Raw genomic sequence first — 19,754 nt, forward strand, 5'->3', positions numbered from 1 at the left:
CAGCCCTGATCTCTTACAGGGGGCCGTGATCAGCACAATTAACCCCTTCAGGTGCCGCACCTGAATGGGTTAATTGTGCTGATCACGGCCCCCTGTAAGAGATCAGGTGCTGCCAGGCAGCAGGGGGCAGTCTTGTACACAGTTTGTAGTGTATTCTAACTAGAAGCGTCCCCATCACCATGGGAACGCTTCTGTGTTAGAATATACTGTCGGTTCTGAGTTTGCACGAAGTGAAAACTCAGCTTTGAAAAAGCTTTTATGCAGACGGATCTTCGGATCCGTCTGTATAAAAACTAACCTACGGCCACGGATCACGGACACGGATGCCAATCTTGTGTGCATCCGTGTTCTTTCACGGACCCATTGACTTGAATGGGTCCGTGAACCGTTGGCCGTGAAAAAAATAGGACAGGTCATATTTTTTTCACGGCCAGGAAACACGGATCACGGATGCGGCTGCAAAACGGTGCATTTTCCGATTTTTCCACGGACCCATTGAAAGTCAATGGGTCCGCGAAAAAAACGGAAAACGGCACAACGGCCACGGGTGCACACAACGGTCGTGTGCATGAGGCCTAACATAGAAAGTATATTATAGTGCATTTGTATTGTGCGGCAGTTGTGTGCGGTTCTGCTGCGATACTGCAGGTATATGGAGGGACAAGCGTTATTGAAACAAATAATTTCTACTGGTACGCAAAAAATATATTGCCGATATTTCGAATAGAAAAAAATAATAAATGGAGATTGCAAATTCTAATAATACATCTGGTATGTCACTGTCCATGTTGTGCCCAGCTTCGTCAGAAATGCAAAGCTGTCTTGGATGTGTGACACCTTTGCATTTCTGACGAAGCTGGGCAGTCACTGCTATTGCCTGCAAGGGACACTAAGGGACATATAGTGAGGGCATCATTTTGAGTTAGAACCAAGGGCTACACTAGGGGAAGAGACCCAGCATCTGTCTCCCTCTTTACTTGTATCCCTTTGTTTCGTAAACTCACCCTCTCAGCAAGTGTTTACAATTCCCACCTGCTTCTCCTCTCTATCCTAGTTCATTGGTGGTGTCTGACTACTAATGCATGTAGTCTCCAATTTATCTATTGGGCCTATTATTTTAACTATTGACTAATAAAAGTTATTTTTAAGGTAATCATACTTTTCAATTATAGTTCAGGTACATGTCAAAGGACAGAGGATTGCATCAACATGGCCGAACAGTGCAATGCACACACCCCATCCCTGTATAAGGAAGGATGAGTCATGTCCATTGTCTGATCAGCCAGGTGGCCGCCTATCCCCCATCACTGTCAGCATGGACCTCATTCAATACTGCTCAAAGTGACCAGTATCTAGTGAAGATCATTCTCATAGGTTTGAGATTATCTACGAGACATTGCTGCGGCTATTGTCAGTATACGGTACGAGTATACCGACAAGGCAGATATGCATGTCTTAAAAGCAGATATGTATCCAGAAAGGGATAAGGAAGCCGCAGCAGAGGTATAATATGTATCTCCTGTTATGCAGACTTCACTTCTCTAATGTGTATAGACATTTGAAGGGCAGAAGCCCAGTGCATTGCACTTAGTGCTCACAAACCGGCAAACGCCCCCCTACACACTGAGAACACGTCTCCAAGCCCATGAGAAGGTTTTCATACTGACGGTTTTACCACTGGTCCCGATTCAACCCAAGTACCCTCTGCTAGAGCGTTCTTCAGTTAAATCCGACACAGGGAGACAGATGACAATCTATAAAAACACACACACATCCTAAGATTAGAGATGTCGCGAACATAAAATTTGCCGTTCGCAAACGGCGACCGCGAATTTCCGCAAATGTTCGCGAACGGGCGAACCGCCATAGACTTCAATAGACAGGCGAATTTTTAAATCCACAGGGACTCTTTCTGGCCACAATAGTGATGGAAACGTTGTTTCAAGGGGACTGCGGCATGCCGGAGGGGGATCCATGGGAAAACTCCCATGGAAAATTACGTAGTTGACGCAGAGTGTGGTAAGTTAAATTCGCAATGTGATTAATATAACCTGTATTAATCGCATTGCGATTACAACTTAGATCTGAGTTCCTAATGATTGTATTGCTAGAATATAACGAAGATTGAGAATATAGTGCTATATTCGGCAATTCTAGCAATTCTAGCAATACAACATAAAGTAACACAGTACTGTGTGTTAAGTACTACTATTCCTATCAGTTTAATCCCTGTTACGTTCACTAGTATTATTATTATTATTATAAGGTGTGTTAAAGCGAACCTTTCACCTCATTTTCACTTTATAAACTAGCAACAGTACCTTATAGATTATCTTCAGTGTGTTCTTATACATGTTACTGCCGCTTTCCTGCGCTGTTTATTCTAAAAAAAATCGTCTTATAAAGTTCACATTTCCTGCTCCAACAGTCACGCAACAAGTCAAGGGGGTATCCCTTCCCTCACCTCTGGCTGTACCTCCCCTGCCCTAACCCCGCCTCTATGCTCTGTAGTTGACAGCCGGCTCAGTCCCCGGGACCCCGCTTGTGAATCCTGCGCATGCGCCGTCCTCCTCATTCGTCGCGCTATCCCGTCTTTCTTGCGGACACAAGCGCGATCCTGTAACAGAATCGCGCATGCGCCGTACGCGATGCCTGCCTGTCTGCTCTCCTGTCTGCTCTCCCTCCCATGCGCGCGCTCCCCTATCTTCAGGCTCCAAGTGCCCCACGTGATCACTGTAGACTTGCCATCTAAGTCTACAGTGATCACGTGGGGCACTTGGAGCCTGAAGATAGGGGAGCGCGCGCACGGGAGGGAGAGCAGACAGGAGAGCAGACAGGCAGGCATCGCGTACGGCGCATGCGCGATTCTGTTACAGGATCGCGCTTGTGTCCGCAAGAAAGACTGGATAGCGCGGCGAATGAGGAGGACGGCGCATGCGCAGGATTCACAAGCGCGATCCCGACGACTGAGACGGCTGTCAATTACAGAGCATAGAGGCGGGGTTAGGGCAGGGGAGGTATAGCCAGAGGTGAGGGAAGGGATACCCCCTTGACTTGTTGCGTGACTGTTGGAGCAGGAAATGTGAACTTTATAAGACGATTTTTTCAAGAATAAACAGCGCAGGAAATCGGCACTAACATGTATAAGAACACACTGAAGATAATCTATAAGGTACTGTTGCTAGTTTATAAAGTGAAAATGAGGTGAAAGGTTCGCTTTAAGTAGTACTATTCCTATCAGTTTAATCCCTGTTACGTCCCCTATCAGGGGACGTGTATATGGAATCGATTTTAGGAATCGGGAGATTAAAAAGATGCTTGGTCGGTCCTCCTACTTCAAATTTGGGGCACTGCGGGTGCAATCTAATGTGCCACCAGATATGAGTGGCGCTGAAGTGACACTATGGACTTGCAGCTGGGCCTTAAACACACAAACACGTGTGTGCAACTGACTGCTATTTATTCACAGTCAAAATTGTTGTTTTTCTTTAAATGGAATCGAATGTGACACCAGATATGAGTTGCGCTGGTGACACTGTGCACTTGCAGGGCATGAAACACACGCGCGTGCCGGCAACTGACTGCTATTATATTACAGTCAAAAAAGTTTTATTTTTTTTTTTTAAATGCAAGCTACTGTGACACCAGTTATGAGTGGTGGCACTGGGCAAGTGGGCACAGTATACGCTGTGAGCCTGACACACACGCTGTCAGGCAGGCAACTGCAATTAGATTTGTAGTGTCCCACTAGGTAAAGGTGGGCACTACACAAAAGGGGTTAATGTGTCTTAATTGCATTTAATGTCATGTGTATGCATTTTCCCTGTGTTAACTGGGTGTCAGGCCTGTCGGGGTGCAGTTTAGCCTCCCAGACGTTAGAGGGAGCCAGAGAGCCCTGGACTTATATAGGTAGGCCCAGACAGGGGAGTGGTAGTTCATTCCAGGGGACTAGAGGAGTTACTTCGTCTTCCTGAAGCTCCTGAGGCTAGGATTAGCTCAGTTGAGTCACCCCAGTTGTAGGACAGGACCTTCTGGGAGAAACCTACAGTCATTCTCAAGCCAAGTATGGATATTTCCAGCCAAGATAAGTACACTAATAGGCAGAGGAACTATAAAAGCAAAGCAAGGATTTATACGGGAGGAAGAAACCAGACAGGAGTTCTAAAAGAACAGTGTACACTATTTCTGAGGAAAGGTACAACCTGATTCTGAGTGTGTTGTGGATTTACCCTCTGAGTATCTTGCATGATCAATACCTGCCATCTTGTGAAATAAGCCTGCTTGTGAAGCTTGTGATCTAAAGGACTGTATTGCTATCTTGATGTACAAAGTTGGACTGTTTAAGTAAAGCAACGTTTGGTTCACTATACCACCTGTGTACCTCACTTATTCCAACTATAAATCGGTGTGCCACCGTTACAGGCACTGGCGTCACGAATCCAAAAGGGACCTTGCTTCAGGCACTCAAAATACCTGTAACATCCAGGGCACCTCATCCACCATCAGGCCCGGTCCCTACATACCGAGTGTGCCCCAGAGGAACTGTGTCTACCTCTCCTTCACTGCCGCATGCCTGCCCAGGGTTCTCCAATACAGTGAGCAACCCTCGATTGCCCATAACCGTGACCTCACTTCGCAATACCCTGCAGGTCTGGCGTGCTGCATAAATTGGCGTCACGAACAGGATCACGAACATTCCTGCGCCATTGCGGATATAAAACTGTGTGCTAAAAATTGCCTTAAAGTGACTAAGCCCTATTGTTTTATTAAAAAGTGCTGGGCCAAAGAACTGTCATAATTAGCGGTGTGAAGATAATATTTTCTGGACTGTTTGCTGCTTATTTGAGCCGCCGCTTGCTGTCAGTGAATAGACAGCGATTTTGCCACTTAAACCTGAGGTGGATTGCAAGTGCGCCTGGTGAACCGTTTGGCGCGAAAAAGAGGACTTTGGCGCGAAAAGAACCAGGCGGAGTCATCGCCCGGCCAGCAAGGAGGAAGAAAAGGTGCCGCCTACCTGAGTCCCAGAGCTACGAGAGGCCGCGCCCACCTGCTGACGCTGTACGCAGGACGCTCAACGCCCGTAGCCACGCATCTCGCCAGACCTGGAGCGAGCACCACCGGAGTAAGTACAGACTTAAAACTTTTGCCGGCTCCCCCGATCACCTTACCGGAATCTTCCCGACCCCTGCCAGGGCACCGGAGGGACCCTTGTTAGTAACCAAAGACTTTTCTGTGAAAAAAAAAAAAGTTATTACCATTGCCGCTCCGGTCCGCCCCGCTACATTTAAAGGGCCATACCCACCTAGCAACGCCATGTCTACACCTGAGGAAATCGGACAGGTGGCCCCCGTCGTGCCTTCTGAAGTATCCCCAGCCGACCCTAGGGCCCCTGCCGCCGCAGCACCGCCAAGCCTGATGCCGCTAACTATGCCGTACTATTTTGGGGCCCCCTGGTTCCCACGTTATTCAGGGGAAGCCCAAAAGTTAAAGGACTTTAGGGAGCAAATACTGGCCTTGTTCCGGCTTTATCCCATAACTGCTGAACAACAAATGGAGATCCTCCTAGCTGAGTTGGAAGGGGCCGCCCGCAAGGAAGTCATGTCGTGGCCACGCTCTGAGAAAAGTAGCCTGGAACAGATCTTTGATCGCTTGGGCACCACATTTGAGGCCAGAACGGTGTCAGAAGTTAAAATGCGTTTCTTCAGCAGAAAGCAGCAGCCTGGAGAGTCGCTCCGCGATTTTGCCCTGTCCTTACAAGAGACACTGAGAGCTGTAGTCCAAGTGGATCCTAAAGAAGCTGAGGACCAGGACCGGACTCTTAGAGAGCAATTCATTGTGGGCATAAGTACTGAATATTTAAAGGGCCAGCTACGCATGTTTTCAGCTCAACACCCCCACTGTGCATTTCTGGACTTTAAGGAATTGGCCATCAGTATATTAGGCCAGGACCCTGCTCCAGGCCCAGCAGCCTCCTATGAACCCCAGGCTTGTCAGCCCAAAACTGTGAATGTGGGGTCTGCAGGGGTTAGTCAGGCCACCCAAGCTCCAGTCACAGATGTAGTGGCAGCCCTCATGGAGCAAGTGAACCATCTTACTCTAAGTCTAGAGTAGGTGTGCAAGAAAATAGAGGAGTGGGAGAGACCATTGTTACTAGAAGATGAAGGTCCTTTTCCTCCAAGGCTCCCACCTGCATATGGAAACGTATACCCAAAAGAGCCTGATGGGCGACCGAGGTACCGGCCCAGAAGTAGAAAACAGCCTGTCTGCCACCACTGCAAGAAATATGGACATACTGAATCAATGTGCTGGCAGTTAAACGGGCAACCCCTGAGGCAGAGGACCGCCCCTCGGGAGGTAGAACAGTAGGTCCAAAGGATCCAAGCTGGATGCCTAAGTATGTAGGATCCCGTCCAAAAGTCAATATATGTATCAACGGGATACCCTTTAAAGCCCTGTTGGACACTGGGTCACAGGTCACCACTAGGGATGAGCGAACCCGAACTGTATAGTTCGGGTTCGTACCGAATTTTGGGGTGTCCGTGACACGGACCCGAACCCGAACATTTTCGTAAAAGTCCGGGTTCGGGTTCGGTGTTCGGCGCTTTCTTGGCGCTTTTTGAAAGGCTGCAAAGCAGCCAATCAACAAGCGTCATACTACTTGCCCCAAGAGGCCATCACAGCCATGCCTACTATTGGCATGGCTGTGATTGGCCAGTGCACCATGTGACCCAGCCTCTATTTAAGCTGGAGTCACGTAGCGCCGCACGTCACTCTGCTATGATCAGTATAGGGAGAGGTTGCAGCTGCGACGTTAGGGCGAGATTAGGCAGATTAACTCCTCCAAAAGACTTCATTCTGTGATCGATCTGCAGCTGTGGATCATTGAAGTGCTATTATTGACTTGCTCACTTTTTTGAGGCTGCCCAGAGCGTTTTTAGATCACTTTTTTTCTGGGGTGATCGGCGGCCATTTTGTGACTTGTGGTGCGCCAGCACGAGCTATCACCAAGTGTATTTAACCATCGATAGTGTGGTTATTTTGTGCTATATCCTACATCAGCTGCAGGCTGAGCCTGTGTCACCGAAGTGCATTTAACCATCAACAGTCTGGTTATTTTTTGGCCATATACTACATTAGCTGCAGGCTGAGCCTGTGTCAAAGAAGTGCATTTAACCATCAACAGTCTGGTTATTTTTTGGCCGTATACTACATCTGGTGCAGGCTGAGCCTGTGTCACCCAAGTGCATTTAACCATCAACAGTGTGGTTATTTTTTGGCCATATATTACATCAGGGGCAAGTTGAGCCTGTCACCCAGCGCCTAAAAAATAGACCTGACATTTCTATTCAACCAAATCTGCACAGTTTTAGCTGGTCAAGTTATTTGTAGTGACCGTAAAAGCAGACTTTTTGTTCTGGGTTGAAAAAGCATTCCCAAATTTGCCATTCTGAAAATAACTAGTTTGTGGTATTTGAGGCCTACTTGAAATCTATCCCAAAAAGAAAAACTTACATTGAAGGTATTGATAGTGTCATTCAGAAAAACCTAAGACACACGCTAGCGTGCTGATAGAAGTGTCATTCTGTGATTAAACCTATAACTGTCACACAGCGCAAAAAAAAACAGGTCTCACATCTCTATTCAACCAAATCTGCACAGTTTTAGCTGGTCAAGTTATTTGTAGTGACCGTAAAAGCAGACTTTTTGTTCTGGGTTGAAAAAGCATTCCCAAATTTGCCATTCTGAAAATAACTAGTTTGTGGTATTTGAGGCCTACTTGAAATCTATCCCAAAAAGAAAATCTTACATTGAAGGTATTGATAGTGTCATTCAGAAAAACCTAAGACACACGCTAGCGTGCTGATAGAAGTGTCATTCTGTGATTAAACCTATAACTGTCACACAGCGCAAAAAAAAACAGGTCTCACATCTCTATTCAACCAAATCTGCACAGTTTTAGCTGGTCAAGTTATTTGTAGTGACCGTAATAGCAGACTTTTTGTTCTGGGTTGAAAAAGCATTCCCAAATTTGCCATTCTCAAAATTACTAGTTTGTGGTATTTGAGGCCTACTTGAAATCTATCCCAAAAAGAAAATCTTACATTGAAGGTATTGATAGTGTGATTCAGAAAAACCTAAGACACACGCTAGCGTGCTGATAGAAGTGTCATTCTGTGATTAAACCTATAACTGTCACACAGCGCAAAAAAAAAAACAGGTCTCACATCTCTATTCAACCAAATCTGCACAGTTTTAGCTGGTCAAGTTATTTGTAGTGACCGTAAAAGCAGACTTTTTGTTCTGGGTTGAAAAAGCATTCCCAAATTTGCCATTCTGAAAATAACTAGTTTGTGGTATTTGAGGCCTACTTGAAATCTATCCCAAAAAGAAAATCTTACATTGAAGGTATTGATAGTGTGATTCAGAAAAACCTAAGACACACGCTAGCGTGCTGATAGAAGTGTCATTCTGTGATTAAACCTATAACTGTCACACAGCGCAAAAAAAAAACAGGTCTCACATCTCTATTCAACCAAATCTGCACAGTTTTAGCTGGTCAAGTTATTTGTAGTGACCGTAAAAGCAGACTTTTTGTTCTGGGTTGAAAAAGCATTCCCAAATTTGCCATTCTGAAAATAACTAGTTTGTGGTATTTGAGGCCTACTTGAAATCTATCCCAAAAAGAAAATCTTACATTGAAGGTATTGATAGTGTGATTCAGAAAAACCTAAGACACACGCTAGCGTGCTGATAGAAGTGTCATTCTGTGATTAAACCTATAACTGTCACACAGCGCAAAAAAAAAACAGGTCTCACATCTCTATTCAACCAAATCTGCACAGTTTTAGCTGGTCAAGTTATTTGTAGTGACCGTAAAAGCAGACTTTTTGTTCTGGGTTGAAAAAGCATTCCCAAATTTGCCATTCTCAAAATTACTAGTTTGTGGTATTTGAGGCCTACTTGAAATCTATCCCAAAAAGAAAATCTTACATTGAAGGTATTGATAGTGTGATTCAGAAAAACCTAAGACACACGCTAGCGTGCTGATAGAAGTGTCATTCTGTGATTAAACCTATAACTGTCACACAGCGCAAAAAAAAAAACAGGTCTCACATCTCTATTCAACCAAATCTGCACAGTTTTAGCTGGTCAAGTTATTTGTAGTGACCGTAAAAGCAGACTTTTTGTTCTGGGTTGAAAAAGCATTCCCAAATTTGCCATTCTGAAAATAACTAGTTTGTGGTATTTGAGACCTACTTGAAATCTATCCCAAAAAGAAAATCTTACATTGAAGGTATTGATAGTGTGATTCAGAAAAACCTAAGACACACGCTAGCGTGCTGATAGAAGTGTCATTCTGTGATTAAACCTATAACTGTCACACAGCGCAAAAAAAAAAAACAGGTCTCACATCTCTATTCAACCAAATCTGCACAGTTTTAGCTGGTCAAGTTATTTGTAGTGACCGTAAAAGCAGACTTTTTGTTCTGGGTTGAAAAAGCATTCCCAAATTTGCCATTCTCAAAATTACTAGTTTGTGGTATTTGAGGCCTACTTGAAATCTATCCCAAAAAGAAAATCTTACATTGAAGGTATTGATAGTGTGATTCAGAAAAACCTAAGACACACGCTAGCGTGCTGATAGAAGTGTCATTCTGTGATTAAACCTATAACTGTCACACAGCGCAAAAAAAAAAACAGGTCTCACATCTCTATTCAACCAAATCTGCACAGTTTTAGCTGGTCAAGTTATTTGTAGTGACCGTAAAAGCAGACTTTTTGTTCTGGGTTGAAAAAGCATTCCCAAATTTGCCATTCTGAAAATAACTAGTTTGTGGTATTTGAGACCTACTTGAAATCTATCCCAAAAAGAAAATCTTACATTGAAGGTATTGATAGTGTGATTCAGAAAAACCTAAGACACACGCTAGCGTGCTGATAGAAGTGTCATTCTGTGATTAAACCTATAACTGTCACACATCGCAAAAAAAAAACAGGTCTCACATCTCTATTCAACCAAATCTGCACAGTTTTAGCTGGTCAAGTTATTTGTAGTGACCGTAAAAGCAGACTTTTTGTTCTGGGTTGAAAAAGCATTCCCAAATTTGCCATTCTGAAAATAACTAGTTTGTGGTATTTGAGGCCTACTTGAAATCTATCCCAAAAATAAAATCTTACATTGAAGGTATTGATAGTGTGATTCAGAAAAACCTAAGACACACGCTAGCGTGCTGATAGAAGTGTCATTCTGTGATTAAACCTATAACTGTCACACAGCGCAAAAAAAAAACAGGTCTCACATCTCTATTCAACCAAATCTGCACAGTTTTAGCTGGTCAAGTTATTTGTAGTGACCGTAAAAGCAGACTTTTTGTTCTGGGTTGAAAAAGCATTCCCAAATTTGCCATTCTCAAAATTGTTGTGAACGGGAACAATGAGGAAAACATCTAATAAGGGACGCGGACGTGGACATGGTCGTGGTGGTGTTAGTGTACCCTCTGGTGCTGGGAGAGGACGTGGCCGTTCTGCCACAGCCACACGTCCTAGTGAACCAACTACCTCAGGTCCCAGTAGCCAGCAGAATTTACAGCGATATTTGGTGGGGCCCAATGCCGTTCTAAGGATGGTAAGGCCTGAGCAGGTGCAGGCATTAGTCAATTGGGTGGCCGACAGTGGATCCAGCACGTTCACATTATCTCCCACCCAGTCTTCTGCAGAAAGCGCACAGATGGCGCATGAAAACCAAGCCCATCGGTCTGTCACATCACCCCCATGCATATCAGGGAAACTGTCTGAGCCTCAAGTTATGCAGCAGTCTCTTATGCTGTTTGAAGACTCTGCTGCCAGGGTTTCCCAAGGGCATCCACCTAGCCCTTCCCCAGGGGTGGAAGAGATAGAATGCACTAACGCACAACCACTTATTTTTCCTGATGATGAGGACATGGGAATACCACCTCAGCACGTCTCTGATGATGACGAAACACAGGTGCCAAATGCTGCGTCTTTCTGCAGTGTGCAGACTGAACAGGAGGTCAGGGATCAAGACTGGGTGGAAGACGATGCAGGGGACGATGAGGTCCTAGACCCCACATGGAATGAAGGTCGTGCCACTGACTTTCACAGTTCGGAGGAAGAGGCAGTGGTGAGACCGAGCCAACAGCGTAGCAAAAGAGGGAGCAGTGGGCAAAATCAGAACACCCGCCGCCAAGAGACTTCGCCTGCTACTGACCGCCGCCATCTGGGACCGAGCACCCCAAAGGCAGCTTCAAGGAGTTCCCTGGCATGGCACTTCTTCAAACAATGTGCTGACGACAAGACCCGAGTGGTTTGCACGCTGTGCCATCAGAGCCTGAAGCGAGGCATTAACGTTCTGAACCTTAGCACAACCTGCATGACCAGGCACCTGCATGCAAAGCATGAACTGCAGTGGAGTAAACACCTTAAAAACAAGGAAGTCACTCAGGCTCCCCCTGCTGCCTCTTCTGCTGCTGCCGCCTCGGCCTCTTCTGCTGCTGCCTCGGCCTCTTCTGCTGCTGCTGCCGCCGCCTCGGCCTCTTCCTCTGCCTCTGGAGGAACGTTGGCACCTGCCGCCCAGCAAACATGGGATGTACCACCAACACCACCACCTGCGTCACCAAGCATCTCAACCATGTCACACGGCAGCGTTCAGCTCTCCATCTCACAAACATTTGAGAGAAAGCGTAAATTCCCACCTAGCCACCCTCGATCCCTGGCCCTGAATGCCAGCATTTCTAAACTACTGGCCTATGAAATGCTGTCATTTAGGCTGGTGGACACACACAGCTTCAAACAGCTCATGTCACTTGCTGTCCCACAGTATCTTGTTCCCAGCCGCCACTACTTCTCCAAGAGAGCCGTGCCTTCCCTGCACAACCAAGTGTCCGATAAAATCAAGTGTGCACTGCGCAACGCCATCTGTGGCAAGGTCCACCTAACCACAGATACGTGGACCAGTAAGCACGGCCAGGGACGCTATATCTCCCTAACTGCACACTGGGTAAATGTAGTGGCGGCTGGGCCCCAGGCGGAGAGCTGTTTGGCGCACGTCCTTGCGCCGCCAAGGATCGCAGGGCAACATTCTTTGCCTCCTGTCTCCTCCTTCTCCTACTCAGCTTCCTCCTCCTCTTCTTCAACCTGCTCATCCAGTCAGCCACACACCTTCACCACCAACTTCAGCACAGCCCGGGGTAAACGTCAGCAGGCCATTCTGAAACTCATATGTTTGGGGGACAGGCCCCACACCGCACAGGAGTTGTGGCGGGGTATAGAACAACAGACCGATGAGTGGTTGCTGCCGGTGAGCCTCAAGCCCGGCCTGGTGGTGTGCGATAATGGGCGAAATCTCGTTGCAGCTCTGGGACTAGCCGGTTTGACGCACATCCCTTGCCTGGCGCATGTGCTGAATTTGGTGGTGCAGAAGTTCATTCGCAACTACCCCGACATGTCAGAGCTGCTGCATAAAGTGCGGGCCGTCTGTTCGCGCTTCCGGCGTTCACACCCTGCCGCTGCTCGCCTGTCTGCGCTACAGCGTAACTTCGGCCTTACCGCTCACCGCCTCATATGCGACGTACCCACCAGGTGGAACTCCACCTTGCATATGCTGGACAGACTGTGCGAGCAGCAGCAGGCCATAGTGGAGTTTCAGCTGCAGCACGCACGGGTCAGTCGCACTGCGGATCAGACACACTTCACCACCAATGACTGGGCCTCCATGCGAGACCTGTGTGCCCTGTTGCGCTGTTTCGAGTACTCCACCAACATGGCCAGTGGCGATGACGCCGTTATCAGCGTTACAATACCACTTCTATGTCTCCTTGAGAAAACACTTAGGGCGATGATGGAAGAGGAGGTGGCCCAGGAGGAAGAGGAGTCATTTTTAGCACTTTCAGGCCAGTCTCTTCAAAGTGACTCAGAGGGAGGTTTTTTGCAACACCAGAGGCCAGGTACAAATGTGGCCAGACAGGGCCCACTACTGGAGGACGAGGAGGACAAGGATGAGGAGGAGGTGGAGGAGGATGAGGATGAAGCATGTTCACAGCGGGGTGGCACCCAAAGCAGCTCGGGCCCATCACTGGTGCGTGGCTGGGGGGAAACACAGGACGATGACGATACGCCTCCCACAGAGGACAGCTTGTCCTTACCTCTGGGCAGCCTGGCACACATGAGCGACTACATGCTGCAGTGCCTGCGCAACGACAGCAGAGTTGCCCACATTTTAACGTGTGCGGACTACTGGGTTGCCACCTTGCTGGATCCCCGGTACAAAGACAATGTGCCCACCTTACTTCCTACACTGGAGCGTGATAGGAAGTTGCGCGAGTACAAACGCACGTTGGTAGACGCGCTACTGAGAGCATTCCCAAATGTCACAGGGGAACAAGTGGAAGCCCAAGGCGAAGGCAGAGGAGGAGCAAGAGGTCGCCAACGCAGCTGTGTCACGGCCAGCTCCTCTGAGGGCAGGGTTAGCATGGCAGAGATGTGGAAAAGTTTTGTCACCACGCCACAGCTAAGTGCACCACCACCTGATACTGAACGTGTTAGCAGGAGGCAACATTTCACTAACATGGTGGAACAGTACCTGTGCACACCCCTCCACGTACTGACTGATGGTTCGGCCCCATTCAACTTCTGGGTCTCCAAATTGTCCACGTGGCCAGAGCTAGCCTTTTATGCCTTGGAGGTGCTGGCCTGCCCGGCGGCCAGCGTTTTGTCTGAACGTGTATTCAGCACGGCAGGGGGCGTCATTACAGACAAACGCAGCCGCCTGTCTACAGCCAATGTGGACAAGCTGACGTTCATAAAAATGAACCAGGCATGGATCCCACAGGACCTGTCCATCCCTTGTGCAGATTAGATATTAACTACCTCCCCTTAACAATATATTATTCTACTCCAGGGCACTTCCTCATTCAATACTATTTTTAATTTCATTTTACCATTATATTGCGGGGCAACCCAAAGTTGAATGAACCTCTCCTCTGCCTGGGTGCCGGGGCCTAAATGTGTGACAGTGGCCTGTTCCAGTGGTGGGTGACGTGAAGCCTGATTCTCTGCTATGACATGAAGACTTATTCTGTGCTGACATGAATCCAGATTCTCTGTTATGCGACCTCTCTCCTCTGCCTGGGTGCCTGGGCCTAAATATGTGACAGTGGCCTGTTCCAGTGGTGGGTGACGTGAAGCCTGATTCTCTGCTATGACATGAATACAGATTCTGCGCTGACATAAGACCAGATTCTCTGTTACGGGACCGCTCTCCTCTGTCTGGGTGCCGGGGCCTAAATGTGTGACAGTGGCCTGTTCCAGTGGTGGGTGACGTGAAGCCTGATTCTCTGCTATGACATGAAGACTGATTCTGCGCTGACATAAGGCCAGATTCTCTGTTACGGGACCTCTCTCCTCTGCCTGGGTGCCCGGGCCTAAATATGTGACAGTGGCCTGTTCCAGTGGTGGGTGACGTGAAGCCTGATTCTCTGCTATGACATGAATACAGATTCTGTGCTGACATAAGGCCAGATTCTCTGTTACGGGACCTCTCTCCTCTGTCTGGGTGCCGGGGCCTAAATATGTGACAGTGGCTTGTTCCAGTGGTGGGTGACGTGAAGCCTGATTCTCTGCTATGACATGAAGACAGATTCTGTGCTGACATAAGGCCAGATTCTCTGTTACGGGACCTCTCTCCTCTGCCTGGGTGCCTGGGCCTAAATGTGTGACAGTGGCCTGTTCCAGTGGTGGGTGACGTGAAGCCTGATTCTCTGCTATGACATGAAGACAGATTCTGTGCTGACATAAGGCCAGATTCTCTGTTACGGGACCTCTCTCCTCTGCCTGCGTGCCTGGGCCTAAATGTGTGACAGTGGCCTGTTCCAGTGGTGGGTGACGTGAAGCCTGATTCTCTGCTATGACATGAAGACAGATTCTGTGTTGACATAAGGCCAGATTCTCTGTTACGGGACCTCTCTCCTCTGACTGGGTGCCTGGGCCTAAATGTGTGACAGTGGCCTGTTCCAGTGGTGGGTGACGTGAAGCCTGATTCTCTGCTATGACATGAAGACAGATTCTGTGCTGACATCAGGCCAGATTCTCTGTTACGGGACCTCTCTCCTCTGACTGGGTGCCTGGGCCTAAATGTGTGACAGTGGCCTGTTCCAGTGGTGGGTGACATGAAGCCTGATTCTCTGCTATGACATGAATACAGATTCTGCGCTGACATAAGGCCAGATTCTCTGTTACGGGACCGCTCTCCTCTGTCTGGGTGCCGGGGCCTAAATGTGTGACAGTGGCCTGTTCCAGTGGTGGGTGACGTGAAGCCTGATTCTCTGCTATGACATGAAGACTGATTCTGCGCTGACATAAGGCCAGATTCTCTGTTACGGGACCTCTCTCCTCTGCCTGGGTGCCTGGGCCTAAATGTGTGACAGTGGCCTGTTCCAGTGGTGGGTGACATGAAGCCTGATTCTCTGCTATGACATGAAGACAGATTCTGTGCTGACATCAAGCCAGATTCTCTGTTACGGGACCTCTCTCCTCTGACTGGGTGCCTGGGCCTAAATGTGTGACAGTGGCCTGTTCCAGTGGTGGGTGACGTGAAGCTTGATTCTCTGCTATGACATGAAGACAGATTCTGCGCTGACATAAGGCCAGATTCTCTGTTACGGGACCGCTCTCCTCTGTCTGGTTGCCGGGGCCTAAATGTGTGACAGTGGCCTGTTCAAGTGGTGGGTGACGTGAAGCCTGATTCTCTGCTATGACATGAAGACAGATTCTGTGCTGACATGAAGCCAGATTCTCTGCTATGGCATGAAGAGACTGATTCTGTGCTGACATGAAGCCAGATTCTTTGCTATGGCATGAAGAGACTGATTCTCTGCTGACGTGAAACCAGATTCTCTGCTATGGGACCTCTGTCCAATTGATATTGGTTCATTTTAATTTTTTTAATTTTAATTTTAATTCATTTCCCTATCCACATTTGTTTGCAGGGGATTTACCTACATGTTGCTGCCTTTTGCAGCCCTCTAGCTCTTTCCTGGGCTGTTTTACAGCCTTTTTAGTGCCGAAAAGTTCGGGTCCCCATTGACTTCAATGGGGTTCGGGACGAAGTTCGGTTCGGGTTCGGATCCCGAACCCGAACATTTCCGGGAAGTTCGGCCGAACTTCTCGAACCCGAACATCCAGGTGTTCGCTCAACTCTAGTCACCACCATTCAACGGCCTGCCTTTGACAAGTTCTGGGATCCAAGTCTCCTCACCCAGCCACCAGAGTCCTGGCTAGATATCATTGCCAGCAATGGTAAGCCAGTGAAAGTGCATGGGTATTGGGAACCTACCCTTCAGGTGGGAGAAGCCACCCTGCCACAGCAAGGCGTAATTGAGGTACAAGCAGGAGATAAAGGAGGACACCCTGTGATATTAGGGACTAACGTCCTAAAAAATTGTTACTCTGAAGTGCTTGACGCATTAAATCAAACTATATCTTCAGCCTCACCTGCTTCCAGAAGAGTTATTATTCAAAAGACTAATAGTGTGCTGTGTGCTCAACAAAGGTTCGCCAACAAGAAAGGAGAAATTTCCACTGTCCGGATCCGGGATAACCGGCCGGTAACTCTGCCTCCAAATTCCCAGATCATCCTGTGGTGCCGTGCGGTGTTAGGGATCCAGGGCCAGGACTATTAAGCCCTAGTGGAACCTATTCCCTTTGAAAATCATCCCTTCGTACGGACAGCCAAGAGCATGGTGACCGTGTCTCAAGGTAAAGTGCCTGTCCGCCTAATTAACTTTGGTGATCATCCCGTTACTCTCCTTAAACACTGCCCCGTTGCTCAGCTTTTCCAGGTGTCTTTCCAGGATGTGATCGGTCTGCCTGCCACGGAGGCGTTCCAGACCACACAGAGCAGCAGCACCCCTACAACATCCTGGTGGGAAGAACTACATGTGGGGGACGAATCCACCCCAAAGGAGCAGATAGAGGGAGTCCTGAAGCTGGTGAAGGAGCACCACCAGGCTTTCAGCAAGCACTCCACGGACTACGGAGAGGTCAGTGTAATCAAACACACCATACCCACCGGCTCTCATCCTCCTATTAAGGAGAGGCACAGACCCATACCACCTACTACCTATCAGTCTGTGAAAGAGATGATACAAGAGATGAAAGACTCTAACATAATCCGGGACAGTCATAGTCCCTGGGCTGCGCCCCTAGTACTTGTCCGAAAAAAAGATGGCAGCATAAGGTTCTGCGTGGATTACAGAAAAATTAATCAAATCACCCACAAAGATGCATATCCATTGCCACGCATTGAAGAGTCCTTGACTGCCCTGGGGTCATCAGCCTATTTCTCCACCTTGGACTTAACCAGTGGGTACTGGCAGGTACCCATGGCCCCAGAAGATCGAGAAAAGACTGCTTTCACCACACCTATGGGCCTATTTGAATTCAATTATATGCCGTTTGGACTGTGTAACGCTCCAGGAACGTTCCAGAGGCTGATGGAACGTTGTTTAGGCCATAGGAATTTTGAGACTGTACTCTTATATCTGGATGACGTCATTGTATACTCCAAGACGTATGACGACCATTTAAAGCACCTGGGTGAGGTGTTTCAAGTTCTTGCTAAATATGGCCTCAAAATCAAGCCATCCAAGTGCCACCTGCTGAAACCAGCGGTCAAATACCTTGGGCACGTTGTCAGTGCCGAAGGAGTACAGCCTGATCCTGATAAACTTGCTGCTGTCCGCAACTGGCCTACTCCTACGACCGTGAAAGAGGTGAGAAGCTTTCTCAGTTTTGCAGGGTACTACAGGCGTTTCATCCCGCATTTCGCACAAATTGCGGATCCCATTCAGGAACTCCTGAGGGGGCATCCAAAGAAGAGCCCGAAAACTCCTATTCCTGTTGAATGGAACCAAGAACGAGAAATTGCCTTTCAACTCCTAAAGAAGAAGTTGACTGAACCCCCTGTTCTGGGTTACCCAGATTATCAGAAGCCATTCCACCTCTACACAGATGCCAGTAAAAGAGACCTGGGGGCCATGTTGGCTCAAGTGCAAGATAACAAAGAAAGGGTAATTGCCTACGCCAGCAGATCCCTGAAGGGAGCTGAAAAGAATGACCAGAATTACAGTTCTTTCAAGCTGGAGTTTCTTGCCTTAGTGTGGGCTGTGACCGAAAAGTTTAAAGACTATCTCGCCGCCACACCATTTGTTGCCTTCACGGACAATAATCCCTTGGCACACCTGAATACAGCCAAATTAGGAGCACTGGAGCAAAGATGGGCCTCCCGCCTTGCCAACTATGACTTTACTGTGAAGTACCGGGCAGGCCGCTCCAACGATAACGCTGATGCTCTGTCGCGGCTTCCCACTACAGAGGCCCCAGATGAACCAAAAGATGCCTGGGAAGAAGTGGAAATGCCCGCGTTCTACAATAAATTTGCCCAGCAGGATAATATCCGTACTGAAAATCTCCCTGCTGCTGATCCTCCCTCATCAGATGATCCTGAGTCCAGAGGCGATCAAGAAAGATGGATTAAGCTCCAGTCCGAAAGTAGAGTCCTCGGTGAACTGCTCGACTTCCTTACCAGTGGGAAAATCCCTGAGAGAATCCGCAGGAAGAGTGCAGACCCAGAACTAGTGAGACTGTGGAGACATCGCCACCAACTATTCCTTCAAAGAGGCCTGTTGCTCAGAAGGAGTCTGGATCCAGTGACCTGTGATAGAGTTTACCAAATTCCACGTCGGGATGCCAGCCTGGTACTCGACATGTACCACAACCAGTCCGGACACTTCGGTGTGCAAAAGACTGAGGCCACCATACGGAGAAGATTCTATTAGATTGGGATGAGAGAGGATATCGAAAAATGGTGCCGAGAATGCACTGCCTGTGCTGTGGGGCGGACTGAACGCCATGACCAGAGGGCGCCTCTCCATCCTATTGTAAGTACAGCTCCTTTAGAACTTGTCGCTATTGATCATGTGAAGTTGGAGCCGAGTCGTTCTGGGTATACGTATGCCATGACTATAATTGATCACTTCACCAAGTTTGTCGTAGCAGTGCCTGTGAAAGACCTGACAGCCAAGACCACAGCGGAGGCGTTTTGGAAGCATTTTTCTGTTGCCCTACGGCTGCCCAGAAAGGATCCTCACCGATCAAGGGTCCGCGTTTGAGTCACAGCTGTTCCATGAGATGTGCCTGCTGCACAACTGCCAGAAAGTCCGGACCACCGCCTACCATCCACAAGGTAACGGACTCTGTGAAAAAATGAATAAGACTCTCATTGAAATGCTGAGAGCAGTACCCCCTGATACGAGGGGTGATTGGCCTACTCTGTTGCCCCAACTTATGTACACTTATAACAACACTATCCATTGTTCCACCGGTTACACCCCATTCTATCTGATGTTTGGGCGACAAGGGAGATTACCTGCGGATCACTCCCTGGGGGTACAAGTGCCGGATGTGATCAACCCACTGCCCAGGACTGATTGGGTAGTGGAGCAGCGGCGTCTTCTTAATGCCAAGGAGATCGTGCAAGAACGCATGGAAAATGTCCGGGAACGCCAGCAGAAAGACTATGACCAGACTGCCCATGCGGGACCCCTGACTCTTGGAGACAAGGTTTGGTTGAAAAACAACCACCGGACCAGCAAGTTGGACAGCAAATGGGAAAGGATTCCCTACATCATTACTGCCATACCCAATGCTGCAGCCCACATTTACCAGGTCTCCAGAGA

General features: G+C 48.1%; 1 long non-coding RNA gene across 1 annotated transcript; it reads right to left on the reverse strand.

Moving 5' to 3' along the window:
• Positions 1 to 3,909: 3,909 nt before the first annotated feature.
• LOC120991664 lies at positions 3,910 to 19,116 on the reverse strand. The gene is made up of 3 exons (XR_005776753.1): positions 19,106 to 19,116; positions 13,542 to 13,550; positions 3,910 to 4,053 (listed from the first exon to the last, which is right to left on the reverse strand). It is a non-coding gene; the product is annotated as an uncharacterized LOC120991664 (long non-coding RNA).
• Positions 19,117 to 19,754: the final 638 nt, after the last annotated feature.

This window comes from Bufo bufo, chromosome 2, assembly GCF_905171765.1.
Source record: "Bufo bufo chromosome 2, aBufBuf1.1, whole genome shotgun sequence".
In the NCBI taxonomy this organism is placed as follows: domain Eukaryota; kingdom Metazoa; phylum Chordata; class Amphibia; order Anura; family Bufonidae; genus Bufo; species Bufo bufo.